Below are 16,040 nucleotides of genomic sequence, written 5' to 3'. Positions count from 1 at the left end.
CTCGCTGTCTGAGCATCACTGCGAACAGTATCATTACACAGAGGTTTGAAAGGAAGAGCGATGCCAAGACAGTGGTAACTCCCTTTCTCTCCCCTCCCTCTTTGTCCTTCTTGAGCGCTCATTCACTTTCCTCCTCTCCCTCTATCCCCCCCCCCTCCCCCCCCCCCCCCCTCCCCGCCCCGCTCCCCCAGCCCCCTCGCAGCCTGTTTCCCTGATGTACAGACTCGCTCCTTCCTCCCCTGCCCCACCCCCCGCCCTCTGCAGGGCTGGTCTGAGGGAAATCAGTACACCCAGCAACGCAGGACTGTCAGTGACTTCCTATTTTATCCAATTAGGAGGAATAAAGGCCATCAAATCAAAGGGAGGGAGCGGGCAAGAGTTGCGCGCCCGCCCGCTCCCCCTCTCCAGCCGGAGCGCGGGCAGAGGCGGCGGCCATCGAGGACACGGTCCTCCGGCGAGGACCGGGTGCCGGTGGGAGCTCTTTGGGCTGGACTGGGCTCGCTCCGTCTGATACCTGATCTCTCCCCGGGGGAAAGACCGTTTTGCAGCAGCAGTTCCTCCCTGCCTGACACCTAGAGACAGATTTTCTTTCCAAGCCCCTGAATAAGTTTTCCTCACTAGGAATAATGCTGGGATGCGTCTTACATCAACCAGAGGGGTAAAAAACCCAAAACAATAAACATTTCCGCCTCTGACAAATTTGCATTTAAGTTGTTACAAAGAGGTTTGTGTATTTTTATTTTTTTTTTTATATTCGGTTTTCCAATCTCCTTTCCAAACCCAAAAAAGCAAAGACTTCACACTAAAACCAGCTCTTGAACATACTTTTCAAGAGCTGGCAGGCTGCTAGCATATATCTTCACAACCCCTTACACTAACAGAAAAAATAAATTTAAAAAATAAAATATTTGTATTATTAGCAAGGCTTCCACTTTGTTCCTAAATTTGCCTGTCATTCCTCACCTCTACTGATACCTAGCACTAACTCCCATTTCCACCAGCGCAGTGTAATGCAGGAGTAAATCAGCAGTTCAGTTAACCTAATGAAAGTAAGACTAGAATCTGCTCTATTCCCAGTCTCTTCTGTCTCCCACAGAAAAGAACACCTATATAACAATACAGACATACGTATAAAAGAAGAGGAGCTTTTAATACAATTGTCAGTTCCTTGGACTTCGTGAAAATATTTGCATTAAGATTTGGCAGTGTGAATCCCCCTTTCTCCTTAGTATGAATGGCTGTAGGATGCATACGGAAACAAAGAATTGAGTCCTAAAAATTGCCCTGAACTTATTTTTGCTAGTACCTTAGTCAGGCATCTGAAAGGTAATTTCCTTTGTAGTCATATTTTTTCAGTAGTGGCAAAAAAGACATCTGTCTCTACCCATCCCCTCTCTCTGCCTCCAACTCTCTCCTCCCCTCCCCCTGACTTCCACGGGAACATTAGTAACATTCGCATAAAAAAGGTTTATCAAAGTCTCAATGAATCCCAGAGTGTTTTCACAGACTCTCGTGTCAAGGACTAATTGATGGATTTCTGATCACAAAGCTTCCTGTGAGGCTCTAGTTGCCAACTGAAGTAATCACGATGCTACTACATTCAAGTGCCTGGAGAATTTACCTTAAAGCACAGCCAGTGATAACACTCTCTGGAAGAATGTAAAAAGATAAATCATCATACAATCTAGTCTACATTACCACTGAAGTGTCTGGTCCTCAGGTTAACGATGTGATCAGTAACCTCAGACAGAACGAACAGCTTGCATTGCATATTTACATACATGGCTTCTCTTATTACAAAGCACATGTGCTCCTTAGCTGGTAATATTCTGCGTGAGTGCAGCCTCTTTCAAGTATTTCAAAACCTATTTCAAACAGCAGTAGCAACACAGTCAGTGTAGAAAGGGCAACATCACAGCAGAATCATCCTGACAGCTGTGATGGTCTATGGGGTACAAGTAAGCAAAAATTGTATGAAAAGGATGTATCTTTTGTTAGATTAACTGATAAATCTGGGAAAATCAGACGCAATTTCACACACTCAAGTTGCTCCTCAGGTGTGAGGTGAAGCACCAGTCTTCAAAGCAGAGTGCAAGTTGGGAACCAGCTGGGAATATTCTCTTCATTGCACATATGAGATACTACAGCACCTGAGTGCTTGACGCAAGTTTTAAAAAAATGTCTTGCCTCCTTTATCGACGCCTAATTTTTCAACCTTCCTCTTCCCAGTAAGACAATTTTCCCTGCTGATGCTGCTCTGAGCTCATGTTTAATCCACTGCCCTGTCCCCATCCTCCCTGCACTGGCCTTCCAGGCAAACTACCTGTGTTCAATCTTCTCCTGTAATCCCCACTACTCTCCAGCCTAACCATGTTTAACTGCTCTCCTTTATACCATGTTCTGCTTTGCTCACATCTTTCTGGTGCTGAGGTGAACAGAAATGCACGTGAACAGATCTTGCACCTTCTGTGCAAGGGATGCCATGAAGTTAAAGTGGCTGTGCACAGTGCGACACAGCTCAATGGAGAGACAGACAAAGACCACGGGCTGCCACCTCTGTGTGCGCAGTGGCCCGTGAAACCTCAGAGCTTCTTGCCCCAGGAGCCGGTAAGGACCCTTGCCGGGGCTCCCCTGCATGTAGGCGCACTGCCCCCCTCCTGACTCTGCTGCCGGAGGGGCTATGGGCTGGCAGGGACCGGGGAAGAGCTCTGCCAAAGGGGTCTCGCCTGTTCCCCCGAGTACTCCCGGCTAGAACCAGGACAGCTTCTGCCACCTCCCTTGTTTTTCCACGCTCTCCTCCACCGGCCAGGGCCCAGCCTGCCTGCACCATCTCCTCCCGGCACGCAGCCACCTCCAGCCGCTCCTGCCGCCTCCGCGGCCGCAGCATCTCCGTGGGGCCTGGCTCTCTTCCAGGCTGCAGTACCCTCCTCTGCTGCAGGTCCCTTCCCCCGCGGCACCTCCGGACCTGGCGCGCAGGCTGCCTGCTTCAGCATCGCGCAGACGGCTCTGCCCAGATCCCCTCCTCCTCCTCCTCGCGTCCCCTTCCTCTGGGAAGCCCGCAGAGCCGCTTCACCCTCCCAGCCCCGCTGGAGCTGCGAGGTGCTGGGGTTTGCATCGGGAAGAGCAGGGCGGCACCCTCCCTTCCGAGGTGCCTGGCGGCTCCCGCTATTCCCTGGCCGACAAGGGAGAAAGGCAATGCTGAATCATCGGCCAGGCTGCTTCCCTGGCCCCGCTCCACGGGTGGCCAAAACCAGGGCCAGGGCGCAGCCTGCCCGGGATGCTGCAACCCGATACGATACCGCACGGCGCTGGCTCCCCTCGGGACCTTCGGGACAAAAACGCAGCCCCACGCTCTTTACTGCACCCGGGTCGGTACGGGAGCACACCGCCTTGCCTGCCAGCTCTCGTGGCGGCAGTAAAGGTTGACCGTCTCTCACTTTGGGCCTGAAGATAACGACTGTAAACCGAAGGTACACTTTGCTGGTTTTGGAGGTCCTTTCTGCTCCCCCTTCCCCCCAAAGCCATGCAGAAATACTTTCCTGCAGCTGCAGTTTTTGAGTCTTTTATGTTTCTGTAAGTGACATGCTAGCACTGGCATGCTGTGCTTAAACATGGGTTCTGGCCCGAGCTGGGGGAGATGAGTGAGTTGCAAAAGAGCCAGCAACTGGTTAACAGAAAGGGAGACCCTGAAAGAAAACAAGAGGGAGCATGGCCTTGGAGGTAACAAAGTTCTACTAGGGTGGGCAATATAGAAGGATAAGGAAGAAAATTACTTGCCTGTTTGTAATTAGGTTAGGTCCTTGTGCAAAGATTTATCTCTGAATATTATGTGACTTGGGTCTCCTTGACTTAGAGGAAAAGATAGCGTGATTCTACACTAATGAAGCTAATCTGTGACTGAGATTTGGACTCTTGCCATATGTAAGTGACAGGTTGAAACTCAAGAGGCTTACAAAACTGTAATTTTATTTTATGGAGTGTTTTTGCAAAGAAGCAAGTACTATTTTGCTAAGTTCCCCTCCCAAAAGACTCAAGGAGAGACACAAAGCCAAAGTCAGTGTTAACCTTCATGCTGTGAAGAGGATGAACAAGCTGTATCTGTTCCTCCAGTTTTGTGGGTCCTAAAAGGCAACCGATTTTGTATTACCCAACTTTAAAGGACCATTCTCTCTGGCCAGCCACAAAGATGGGAATGAAGCTTAAATAGATACGTGATCATAACTGACAACATCCTGCAAATTAGAGCAGCAAGTAACCATTTAACTCAGCTGACCCTTTGGTCATGTCATAATCAGTCCCAAATCTGCTGAAGGTTTTGGAAATTAGGCTTGGCAAGTCATTCTCATGGAAGCCACTGGATTTCAAATATCCATCTGCTTTAAATAAAGTCCCAGTAGTTCACAAAAAGATTCCCTAAGAATTATTTACTTTCTTGCAACTACTGGAACATTGAGAAAGTAAAGTATGTCTTCACAAGTGGTTATTCATGGCTCTGCTGGATCACAGCTTAAGAAAGGATGCTCAGAGGACCACAAGTCGGTGCAGGGCAAGTGACCTACCCCCAGACCACTGCTTTCTTTTAAGAACATGTCAAGTCTTCAGAAAGAAGCAAGCAGCAATATGTGGCATTGACTCCTCCATCATGTGTTTGATTGCACTCCCTTTTTTTCCATACATTGAGAAATTAAAAGCATTATAATCAAGAAGCTAAAAAGAAAAAAAGTGCATGTTCATTAACAAGAGATTGATGAGGAAGATAAAAGCATCTCTTTATATTGATTGCAGGCACTTTCTTCAAATTAAATAAGTGCACTATTTAAAGACAGAGGGGTGGCCCAAAGCAAGTGAGCAGGCCCAATAAGCAGCATCACTGCCAGCAGTCATGGTGTGGGAAGAGTGGGCAATCACACATGGTGCAAACGATTCACTTATTCCTCCTTTCAGTGCTCCACCAACCTTCCCTCCTTAATCCATCTCTCTTGGATTGAAGCCAGCATTCTCCCCTTTTGAGTCTTTCCAAAAGCCTTCACTAAAAACCCCATCTCTCAGCTCAAATGGCACAAGGAGAAAACTTAATTTTCCTTCTATACTGGTCCTGTCACTGGAACTGCAAATGTTAAAATGGGATAGGCTGTCACTCGCACACACACACACACACACATCTCATTTTTCACCTGATGGAAAGCATACAAACAGTGCTGTTTGTATGTCTCTGCCCATTCCCACCACCTTTTTCCCCTTTATTTTTTTTAAACCCGTTGGCCATTTGTAGCGATATGTGACTGAGGAGAAGAAAGATCAAGCCTGTAAGAAAATGCAGGATATAATGAGCAGTAAAAATATGAACCCTTAAGCACATATTCAGCCTTAGACATGAGGGTAAATATGTCAATGTTAGCAGAAACATTAGTGTACTTAAATCATTCGGTATGAGCAGGCTGTTGTGGGAAGGCTCCCTACCCTCAGACAGCCAAAGGAGACAAGGACATGAAGAGGCCATATCCAAAACATCTCCGTACCCTCAAGCCAAAACAACTATACTGGAATTATTACACTGCCCACAGAGGTGTGTCAGAAGCAGGTCCTCACACCAGTATATTTATTGGAAATATCTGGAGCACGGAATACAAACTTCAGTGCTTGTGAAAACATTTAGGACAGCTCATGTTGCCTCTGTGGCAGCGTCTTCTGTATTGACATCACATGTGCATATTTAGACCAGGCATTTACACCAGGAACATGCTTTCTGTAAGTACAATAGCTGTGGCTTGCAGAAATAGTGATTCGAAAAAACAACACAACTACAATGGCCATTTCAAGAGATGTTTATACTTTAACTAGCTACAGTCAGTAATTGAAACTGAAAACTGCCATAAAATGGGCTGTTATTTCAGGGGAACCAAAAGGTTTTCTCAGTCTTTTCATCTTCAAGTGAAATGTGAGACACTGAGTTTCTTTCATCCTAATCAAAAGCAGAGCTAGTGGCACTACACGAGACACAGAAATCCAACATCAAACCACGAATGTCAGGAGTTTTCATCAATGGCACTGACTCATTCCCCCAGCCTCTGCTCAGCCAAAAAACTGGGATGAGCCCTGCCACTGCTCAGGCTAATAATAATTAGCTCTGCCATGTGGTAAAGGAGCATTTAAGAGATGTAAAGACACGTAATGTACTCAGCTAGGCTCTTCTGCCTGAGGGCAGAAGCAGCAAAAGAAAGACCATGTGCAGTTTTCTGGGTTTTTTTTGGTGATTTTTTTTTTTTTTTTTTTCAGATCTGGCACCACCTTCACCCTGTCACTGGAGTCTCGGGCAGACCTGCCAGGGTGGTCACGGCTATTTATTTTCTCAGTGCAGCAGTGAGCTGGGGCAGCACTGTAGTCACAGGGTCCAGGCTCGCTCCTTAACTCCCACCCACCTTAGTGCTCAAATGCATCTGTGCACCTGCATTTGAGCCACTTTATTTAGATGGAAGAAATTCCTCATGGGTGTTCATGGGACAGTGGCAAAACTGCTGCTTTGCACATGCATGGCTATGGAGGGTTTTGTGCTGGCCAGCCTTCGCATCTGCAGTGTTGCTGCTGCTGGGGGAGTCACTGGACACTAATAACTTGAGCAAAGGTCCCGAAATCAAAAATTCCTGAATCAAGGAATCATCCCTCCTGCATTGACCTGTGGTAATAAAGTACTTAAATGTGCATGGAGTTAAACAAGTGCTGAAATGCCTTTCTGATTAGAGATGGGCTACATCATACATCTAAGTGCCTTTTTGAATCAGAGCCTAATTCAGGAACTGAAAAGGTATTCTGGAGCATAATGCTGTATTTTCATGATGAACACAGTTTGTCAGCAATATCATTCTTTTCCCTGTCTCTCTCTTCTTTTTGCTCCCTCTGTTATGTCACCTGCACAAATTCAGTAACATTGTTCATGTGGCCAGGCTCTCAACTGGATCAGAGAACTGATTTTTGACTTAAAACGATTTTAAGGTTTGTTTTTTTTTTTATGGGTAGGCTTACCAACTAATTCCCAGTCTGGACCCGTAAACACATACAGGCTGGAAGAATGGGCACAGGACCATGCTCCAGGGAACAGAAGTTCCTTGACCTTGTCTTCTCATCAAAGACTTTGCATAGTGACTCCATGACCCAAAGCCCTTCCTGCATCTAGGCTTAACTTAGGCAGAAGCTCCTAGAAGATCCCAACAAGATACCCGTTATTCTGAAAAATCTTGCCTATACTTACCACATTTTTCTTTTTGCAAAGACAAAATTATTTTTTTATTTGCATATATTCCTGATTGCTGCTGTTTAAAACTTAAGGCATCAAACTTTACTTTGAAGTGTCATTTTCAAAATTTCAACTACACATGGACTTTAACAGAGTAACTCTCTATTTATATTCAATAGTTTTGGTACTAGGAAAACAAAAAGAAAGATGTCAAAGACATGCAGCCAGCTTACTGCACAGAAGAATTTTTGTATCATTAAATAAAGAGGTATTAATGATAGGACATGGACATATTACTGGCTTAGATTTGTAAAGTATCTCTTACAGTACAGATCTACATTCAGAATCTGCAAGCTTCAGGATTTTGCTTGCAGAAAATGTCATGACTTCAGCTCAAGAGCCGGTTTGCTTAGCAGTTTTCTGCAAATACCTCCAAATAATGAATTCAATCTACCTTATCCTACATCAGGATATTAATTCAATTACACTGGTTCAGCTCTGGTCATGTCTAGGTGCAGCCTGATTATGCTCAAGTTAGCATCATTGAGATGTTTGCTGTTTAATAGAGATAAGCAACACAGTATTTATGACTGAAAAAAATCCAGCAATAAGAAAAGCAACAGCTCTCATCATGCCTCATAATCCCAGTATCAGAAAGGACATTTAATATTTAATATTCTTTCTTAGTGCATTCAGAAAGCCATAGAAGGTATGAATCACTCCTTTGGCATTGGCTGGAAAACTTCATCAATTTCCAGCAAATAATTAAGAAGAATTCAAATAAGTATGACAAAGGAAATTTTATATCTAGTCATGAATTTTTAGTAGTCTAATCAAATACGGTTTAATTACATAGCTATGTTTTGAATGCAAACCCCAGCCTGCATTTTAAGATGTCTTGTCACATATTTCTCACCTCTGCATCCAGGCTCTCTTTGTGTTCTATACAGTCTGGCACAAAAGCAAAACTCTCACCTTTTATAAATCAAAATTTGAATTGAAATAAGGTAGTTAACCCTTCTCATATACAGGACTTTAATGTTCCTGCATCAGGTTGGGTCTTGTCAAGAGCAAGAGAGAAAAACAGCAAAGAGGAAACTCAGAAACCTTAAAGAAATCTATCATGTGCTGTACTCTCATTTCATTGATGCAGTTCAAAGCTACGGAGCAGACTCAGTGCTGCTCCAGACACTAAGCAGACCTTTACACCCGGGTAAAATGGGTTCATTATAACTTGTTTGCATTTTAACACATGGGTATGCACAGCGCAGGGCAATGTGGGCCATTGCTGCAGGATGGTGTAAGAGCAGTAGCGCAGCTTTGGAAACACTCCCGTCTGCAAGACACTGGACAACCTAGAAATGTAGCGTATGAGGCAGTGACAGAGCAAAAAACAGGTCGTTAAAGCTCACAACAGGATAGAGGAAGGCAAGTAAATGGAGTCTTTGCTACAGAATCCAGATACTTCTAAGGTCCACTACCGACAACAGCAGTATGCAAGGGAGAGTTTATGCGGTCATACATACGTAAGTATCAGAACAAGTTCACAGGAGTCATAATTTCATTTGATGGATGCATTATTCCTGTAACATTTTCTGCATTCAAACAGCAGGTCATGTCCACTGAGGGTGCCTTATGTCTGCTTATGTTTCACCACAGAGGCTGTGAAGTGACAATGGGACTACAAGAAGAGGTGGAGTGGACAGACTGTCTTTTTCCTTCTTCTTGAAGGTGCCGAAGGAATAAATGCATTTACTCTGAATGAGTATTTGAAAGGATGGGCCAGACAGCCAGGGCTCAGGTTACCCTGTATCCTGTGTTCCCAGTCAAGCTCACCCAAATTACCAACCAGACAAAAAGTCAGACTTTAAAATACAGCTAAAATACAGACAAAACACAGTCTTCATATACACTATCACAGGTATGATATGCCTTTGGCGGGAAGGGTGGCCGTGATGGTGAGGAAGGGAAACGAGCACCTACAGGCTGCAAGAATGAGAAAGAGGCACCTAGTGACCTTGGCTTGTACACACACTGACAAGGTGAATTGTGCCCCTAAATCCCTCTCCAATTAGGGCCATACTTGAAGCCAGATCCTACAAAACTCTACCATTCCTTCAGACGTTGACTGCTCTAAAGATGGGGCCAAATTTCTTGCTGGTGTTTGCAAGATTTCAGCCTGCTCAGCCACAGCCATAGTGAAGATCTAATACTCCTTTCACTTGAGGGATGCCTTGCTTTTGCTCAAAAATTCTCTGCATGCTGCTTAACTGCCGCTTAACTCTAATTAAATTAAAAGCTGCCAAAGGGCAACAAATCCTCTCTGTGCTTCTAATTTCACACTAAATCCAGTGCCCTTCCTTCAGAGCTTTCAATAAAGGAACTGTATTTTAACAACTTTGCACGTGCTAGAGGAGAAAACAAGGATGTGATCAAAATAGACACAATTCTAAAGGCACAAAGTCCACAGAGCAAAGCCCAAGCTCCCCAGGGCAGACCAGGCTGACACATACTCATGGGCATAACGTTGTTTCTACTTATTCCAGAAGCCCGCAGCTCAGCTAAGGAAGGAAAAGGCAGGGTGTCTTGAATTTTGAACTCCTTTTGCGGCAAAGAGTGAAGACGATGTTCCTGCCTCACTGATCAATTTCAAATGATTCTCTGGAGGCCTTGTTAATAACACTTGAAAAATACGTGAAATTCTGTATATTACATTCTTTTCCTTCATTAGGCATCAGTTCATGGTTTCATCAGGAAGGCAGCCTTGCTCAGCTGCAGAGAAATGCACTCTTTGAGGCTGCCTTGAAAGACACAAACTTACTAAAATTTGACCAAGTGATCTGAAAAATAAAAAAGGATAAAGTTTTGGCCTGCATTGCTGAGTATGTGCTAGTAACACTACACAATGCAGATGTGAGCAGACAATACACTTCCCCTTCTAAACAAGTCCGCTTAAGAAGTGCTACTATCATCCCAACAGTGACTATTAGGCTTAGACATGGGCTAATTAAAAACCTATGCAGCTGGGGTCTAGTCAGCATTAATAATTAGCTGTAGCTGTTTCCACCACCTTCCACCCTCCATCTCCATCTCCTTTCTTCCTCTTATAAAAAAAAAATATCTCTGTGCATGTATGTAATTACAGGAAACAATGCATTATTAATGTAGCCACAGCAGACAGAAAGTTCAGGTTTACTGCTTACCAGTGTAGAGGTAAGTTGTAGCTACTGGCAACAGTCAGGTGACTGGTGCATTAGGTAACGAGAGAGTTTTCAAGAGTGCCAACTAAATAATCTGGCTAAATAATACCAGCTATTTGGAAAATCACAGAAACTGGGAGGAATGATGGGTCTGAATCTATCATTGAAACAAGCAACTGTGGACAACCTGTAGGAATTATTCCAGGAACAATTAACTTGCGACAATAAGGTTGTGCATTTTCTTTCCGCAAATGTGATTATGTGCAAATGCAATTATGCAAGCCGGAAGTCTCCAGAGGACCGGAAGAGAAGAAACAGGTACGGATAGCAGCATGAGACAAAGTACCCCAAATAAAGGTCTTTACCAAGCCCTTTCCCATCAAAGCAACACAGCGTACACAGTGAGGTGGAAAAAATCCCCACACATGCTCTGTCATTTCAAGGAATATCAGACAAGTCAGGCCAGAAGTGCTCATTTCCTGGCATACTGAACAATGATCTATCATTGCAGACATGTATCTGTCAAGCTGGTATCTGCATACACATGCTGAAGAAATGCCTTTCAGATTTCATTTTCCAGTTATCCTAGACAACATATTATGCTGCATACAAATACAGACACATAGCCAGAACCCCTGAAATGAAGGTTTAGAAGAGCAGAAAAATTTGGTGTGACTTGAACAAGTAATAAAGTTACGGATTAGATACACGGATTAAAGTCACAGAAATTAATTCAGACCTGCTCCCTCAGCAGGATGCCTTTGTACAGTCTCAACGCGAGTCACATTTCGTTTTTTCCTCTCCTCTAGTGGTTCTTCTTTTTTGTACAAAATTTGCAACTCCTTGATACAGTGCCTAAATTGTAATTATCATAAAAAGCAGCAAGGAGCTGTCCTAAAGCTGAAGTCAGAAGCTTCTCCTACACACCATGGACATGTCTCATGGATTTCGGGGATCTGCCAAAGAAACGCAAGTAGACTTCCTTCCTAATAGGCCAGAGGGGAGGACTCTGGTCTGCAGGCAGCGCCGAAGAGCTAGCATGAAATTTGGCACATGCAACGTTAAAGCTTCACTGTCCCCGCTCACTTATACATTACTGAACAAGAGCTGCGAGAGGGTTGTCACAACACCTACCACCCAGGTTGTGGCCACTCGCTTCACCCTGCTGTCTGTGAGCCCTCCAGAGTAGCTTCTTGCTGACAAGGAGCTACTCCTTCTTCTTCCCACCAGTTGGGCACGATGTGCATTAGGGTAAAAAACCACTGTGGTTCTGCCTTTGAAGATGACTTTCTCTAGTCTGAGTGGCAACAGTTAACTATAACCTTTTCAGCTACCCACGGCCATTGACTATTTCCCTACTGTAGACAGGCTTTTTAATACCGCTGTGGGGAACCGTACTTAGATGACACAGAGAAATCCTTTGGTAATTATTCAGGCTAATCCTATTAGGAAAGAAAGGCTTTCAATTGCTAAAGCAACAAAAAAAACCTTTCAGAGAAGGAACCCACCACTTCAAATTAAATCAACGCCCCCCTCCAGCCCAGGATAACCTGATTATTATTTTACATAAGAAAAGTTGTGTTATCTGAAATAAAAAACTGTTTAACATTTTAAGAAGTTTTATTTACAAATTTAAAATACTTATTTGAAATGCCTACAAATTCAAAAGACACCACTCTGCTTTCCTGCACATATTTTATTTGCACTTTACTAGTCCACAGTTCTACTTGTGTATTTTCCATTTAAGGAACAGATTTTTACAGAATCTGCATAGTTTTATAAGGATTTCGCCTATGCTCCAAATTCATGCTACAAGAGAGGATAAAATTTATGTTCCCTGAATTTGCTGTTATTTTAATGCTGTGGTAACACAAGAGTGGTAGAGTTAACTCTTTCATGTGCTCATCAGAAATTCAGCTAGTGTTTGAAATGACAGTAACTTGATTTATTGAGCAATAAGAGGAATTATTCCTCTATGGCCACCAGCCAAACAAGTAATGTTTTAATAAGGCATGTGAAGTCACTGCATTTCCTTTATGAGGAAAAAAAAAAAAAAAGGGAGGTCAGTTAAAAAAATATGTGCCTAGGCACCTAAAATGGGCAGAACTTGGTATATAAGCACACCCACCCATGTGGCCTTAGGCACCTCAGTTCCGTTCTCACACCTGCATCTGCTTGTGACTCAAGGCTCTCTTCCATTCCTTACTTTAGAGGGTGCCAGATGAACCAGGACTGCTCTTCAGATCCTTTTACCACGGTAGACTTCACCCAAGATGTTAATAGCAGCTTCTGGGTATATTTTAAAACAGCCTGACATGGCTACCCCTTTTCTCTCCCTTGCGAGTCTTCCTTCTCTCCTGAGAGCACATTTTCAATGTGGGCACTGCAGGCTGTATTAGGGAGAACTTCGAAGTTCCTCTTGCTGAGGAAAGTCTCCAGCTTTGCAGAAAATGATGAAACATTTTCTACACTAGCGAGGTGAATGTCATTGAAGCTTTTTTCTAAGATTTTGTGGACAGAGGAAAGACATGGTGATCATTATCTCTTCACAGGCAAATAGTAGGTTCATTTATTCAATGGCGGTTTAATGCTTCCCCCCTCCCTTTTTTTCTTGGCCTCCTCATACCTCTGCAGAAGTGTTGATGACCTAGTAGACGGGCAGAAATGGAAACAACTTCCCCTGCTTCATTTTAGTAATCTCCAATATGTTGGATGTCTGCCTGGCTTCCCACTCAGCACATGAGCATGGAGCAACCTTTGGTAACTGTTCGGACTAATCCTCACAGGAAATATTTTATCTAAAGTCTCCCTGGGCATTCACTGAGGTGCCTCCACATGCAGTTCAGGGTTCATGGGTTATTCCCTCAGCAGTCAAGGGTTGGTCTGGCATTCCCAGCCTGCAACCCACATTCATACTAGTCCTAAGGGATGTGCTCAGAGTTGCTCTGGAAATCTTTCCTTTGATCAGTGTCTTGCTAACATCCAATTGCTGGACTGTCTGTCTTTCTTGAGCATTCAAGAATGCGTCCTTGTGATTGTTGTCCCTGTGACGTATTTCTGCATTTGCAGCTGTACTGCTTCCCTCAAGTAAAGGACTTAGAAATACAATCAGGATTGCGTGTCTGTTAGAGTCTCTGGCAAACAGAAGGGGAGTGTTTGATGCTTGACCAGCAGCAATGAGTTTTGTTCACCCTGAGCAGGAGAGTGAAAACACAGGAGACAGATGCAGATGCTTTGTGGGACCTCTCTCCTTCATTTATTTAGCAAATACAATTAACTGCAAGACTTCTTTACAGCCTCTCACCTAACGGACACTCAGCAAAATATTTTCGTAAGTGGAGAGAAAAATTTTCATAAGTGGTGAAAGAATGTGAGAATATATATTAAAAACTACGGTCACCTCAGAAATACATTGCTGCTGTCAGTAATTAATGCATGAGTTCTAAAACTCTAATACAAGTTAGTTAACTTTCAGTCTGTCTTCTTTTGTACATCTGTCTTTCTAGCTGAGATCAAACACACTGTTTAACAAATTGATCCCCTTCCCCACAAGCATTCCTATTTGAACACCTACATTTTCTCCTAGTAATATTATGCATCATGTCTGAAATCGACATGATCATGGAAATTCCCAAAGGAACGTGGAGCAGGGCTCATGTTGCTCTCACTGCACAGGAAATGCAACTGTTCTTACTCATCCTTCCTCCATAATGAAGAGTCAGATTCATTGCCTTGCTGTGCTGAGGAGGAAATTGCTGCATAATCTCCTTTCACAGCTAGACAATCCCCTCTTTCCAAAGCTGGCTAAGCATGCAAATTCTCCAGACATATTTGATGAATTTCTAATAACAGTGGGTGAAATGACAGGGCAAAGGCGATTGTCAGTGACAGAAGCCTTGTGCTGGCTCCCTGCTGAAGACATTAATTTCCTTGTATGTTCACCCACATATTAATTGTGGGTGATACATATTAATTGCATCTGCTCTGGGACAAATAAACCATAATTAGGTCAAACTGTGGCCAGTCTTAAGGCCAGTCAGGAGTCTTGAAAAGACTAATACGTGCATCCTTCTCAGAACTTCACATGAGCTACAAAATGAGACCCTCAAGGTTTCTCTGTTTATAATTTTATATCACTAGTGCAGTGAAGGGAGTGCCTTCTGCCAGTCAGGATATTTCCCTCCATCTCTTCAGCTAAGTGAGGAACCTCTGCAGGCTGCAAGGAGCAGGCCAAGCTATGACTCTCTAGCCTGCCAGGTGATTTTACAGCCCTCTGTGGTTAGATATTCCTATATGGGGAACAGACACTTTTCTTTTTGCTGTGTGGGAACAGAAAAGAAAAAAAAATCTTATTTGCCATCAAGAAACACTTACTTGCTTAGGCCCTCTTCAAGTCAAGTCCTTAAGGAAATTTTGAGAAAGTATTTGATAGTTGCATGGAAAATAGGAATATGCATTCCCTTGCTGTAGTAACAAAAACAAATGCTTTTTCTGCAAGGGCTAGTAAGCCTCATGCTTTAGCGTGTAAGTCAATTGTTAATCACAAGAGGGCAAGGATGACGTGTTCTGGGTAATAAAACAAGTCCTCACTTTTCCATGAAGATTGTTTTTGCACTTTCCTCCCTCTTTTGGCCTTGCCCACAGTTAGAGACAGCAATCAGTAAAGCACTGACATATCCTGGTGCTCTGCATTCCCTCATCAATCATGTGCAACACTATTCAAGGTGTCTGAAATGGCATGTGACTCCAGCCACAATATTTGATTATGTGGCTGCCTGCTGTAATTGTTTCTAGTCGATGTAGATAAGCGATGACGAGAGGCAGCAGACCAAGAGAAGATTACATTCCACTTAGTGGCTTAGGGTTTAATAATCTGTCGTCCCTGACTACCCTGGGTCTGTAAGATGGAAGAAGCCCCCTTCTGAAGTCACAGGGTGCTGGTGACCTTATGGTGAGGAACCTGATCTAAGGCACAACGGGGTGGTGGTTGCTATGGAAGAGCGGGAGGGAGCTGGAGACAACAATCAAACAAGATTACAGAAGAGACAAGAGTCCCTGCAGATCTAACGAGAGAAAAAATACGAATCAGAAAGGTTGAGTCACTTCTCATGGTCATGGCTTAGGAGGAAACTCATTTAGCAGAGGCATCATCTATCTGTTGTCTTTATCCCATCAGTCCCTAAGGCATCAATTGCTGCCTGCTGCCTGACACAGGACACAGGGCCTGACGGGTGCTGGGGCTGGTCAGCCTGCCTGTTGTTGCATGTCTCTGGCTGGTCTGGTGCCTCATCACCTGTGAGCATGGGCTGGCAGCAGAAATTCTGCCCTGCAGCAAACACCGTTTTCCAGAAGGTCAGCTTCCCTTTCTTCCCAGGTCAGGTATAGGAGGTACAGCAGGACGGCTGCTTCACACATGGTCAGTTTGACTGGATGGCAGCTGGGACTCTCGTTCAAGAGCCGGTGATATTTCAATTTTGACAGGTGGTATTGTGTGCAGAGACCGTGCTGAAAATTAATTGGCATGACTATTTTCTGCAGAGCTACTGAAGGTCAAGACACGACCATGACTAGGGGTGAGGAAGAAACAGCCCTCAGAGATCAGAAGAGTA

The 16,040-nt window shown here is 44.0% G+C and overlaps 1 protein-coding gene across 2 annotated transcripts in view; it reads right to left on the bottom strand.

Moving 5' to 3' along the window:
• The window catches only part of NRG1 (neuregulin 1), a 147,817-nt gene that overhangs the window by 101,711 nt on the left and 30,066 nt on the right, over positions 1-16,040 (bottom strand). The gene's annotated exons all lie outside the window — the stretch shown is intronic.

Source organism: Tauraco erythrolophus, chromosome Z (assembly GCF_009769465.1).
Source record: "Tauraco erythrolophus isolate bTauEry1 chromosome Z, bTauEry1.pri, whole genome shotgun sequence".
NCBI lineage: Eukaryota > Metazoa > Chordata > Aves > Musophagiformes > Musophagidae > Tauraco > Tauraco erythrolophus.
The sequence above is the reverse complement of the archived record's forward strand: the minus strand, read 5'-3'. Positions and strand labels throughout refer to the sequence as shown.